This window comes from Apis dorsata, unplaced genomic scaffold (genome assembly GCF_000469605.1).
Source record: "Apis dorsata unplaced genomic scaffold, Apis dorsata 1.3 scaffold_88, whole genome shotgun sequence".
In the NCBI taxonomy this organism is placed as follows: domain Eukaryota; kingdom Metazoa; phylum Arthropoda; class Insecta; order Hymenoptera; family Apidae; genus Apis; species Apis dorsata.
Window position 1 is genome coordinate 466,342 of NW_006263386.1, and position 1,812 is coordinate 468,153.

Consider the following 1,812-nt stretch of genomic DNA (forward strand, 5'->3'; position numbering starts at 1 on the left):
GTGAGAAATTTGTAAAATTTTCTTTTTCAATTAGAAAAAAAATTTATTTATTATATATAATATTTATATAATTTTTCAATTGTTTTTTTAAAATATAATTTAATCATAGTAAAAAATAATTTTTAAATATATAATATATGCATATACATATATTAATCATATAAAATTATATGATAAATATAAAGTTATATGATAATTTTTTTTTTAGTTTTATTATTAACTTATATAATATTAAATATAAATTAAATTTTTAATTAATATTTAAAATTATTTTTAAATTTTTAAATAATATCACTCAATGTCTTTTTTAGAAAGAAATTTTTGATGATTGATTATGAATATTTATGAAAAATATTCATTAAGAAGAAAGAATATTATTTATTTTTTTGTAATATTTAAAAAAAAATTTCGAAATAGCCTGTTGGAAATGATGTATAGTAAGTAACTAATATTTCTTAACGGATGAGTTCAGAACTGTTTACGAATAATATCAGCAAACTCTTTTTGTACCTGTCCCCACCACTTACCGAATTAACCATCCACTGTGCCCTTTTTCTTTGTATTGCCAGGCTGACAGTAGATAACCATTAAGCAGGCCATCGAGAGAAACTATTCCATAGTTGTCATAATGGCGTATATTTCCTTAAAATAATTTTTACATAAAATTAAACTTATTTTTAAAAAGAAAAATAAATTGTTATATTGTAAATTGTAATAAAATAATAAATTTTTAATTTTGTATTTATATATATATATATTTTTAATAATATGTTTATTTCCAAAATAGCAATATAAATTTTAATAATAATAAATTGTAATAATAAATATAAATATAAATAGATATATAACAAAATTTAATTATATATAATTATATTTATAAAAATTTTGTTTAATTTGTTTAATATTATTTTTTTTTAAATTTCATATTTTGCTATATAATTTTATATATTATAGAAACAATTACAATCTTTTTTACATTCAATTTACAATTTATAATTTAATTTCTTTTCACAAAAACAAATATTTTTATTTATTGCAAAATATTACATTTTTTTTTTTTTTATAAGAAAGTTGCAACTGATTTTAATTTTTTGAATCATGATATTTAATTAATTTATAATTCAATTTTTGAAAACGTTATCAAGTAGACTTGAAATAATTTAAACGAATAAATTTGAGAGAAAGAAAAATAATAAAATATTTACATAAATGAAAATTGTGAATTTAACGTAAACTATTGCATTTACGCGCTTGAGTTGCGCACGCGCGTTCTATATTGCGTATAGGAAATACATAGAGAGAGAATGGGGAGGAAAATCGAGAAGAGTGGCAGGAACGTCGATGAACGAACCACCCCCGCACAGTGTGGTCTCTTTTGGCGCGTGGGTGCTTCCAAGGTCATCGGAAGAGCGAAACTGCTACGACGCCTTCGTCGCGACGCCCGCGCATAAAGCGTGGGTGGAGAATATACATATATGTGTATACTTAGCTACCGCTACATGCCGTTTCAATTCATCGAATTACTCCATTCATGAGAATTTTTCGATTTTTCTTGCCTTCAAATTTCATAATGCATTGAATGTCATTGTACGCTTCGTCAACCAAAATTTTTTGAATTTTTCTCGTAAAAAAATCGAAATATTGAATTTTGTTGTGACTGATCATTGGCAAAAAATTATATTTTTCATTGTATCGAAGTTTAGAATGATGTCTATTGATGGAAAGTTCAATATTTAAAGAAAAATTTGTAATATTGAATTTTATTATGATTTATTTATTGACACGGTTCGTTTAAATATATATATAATTAAT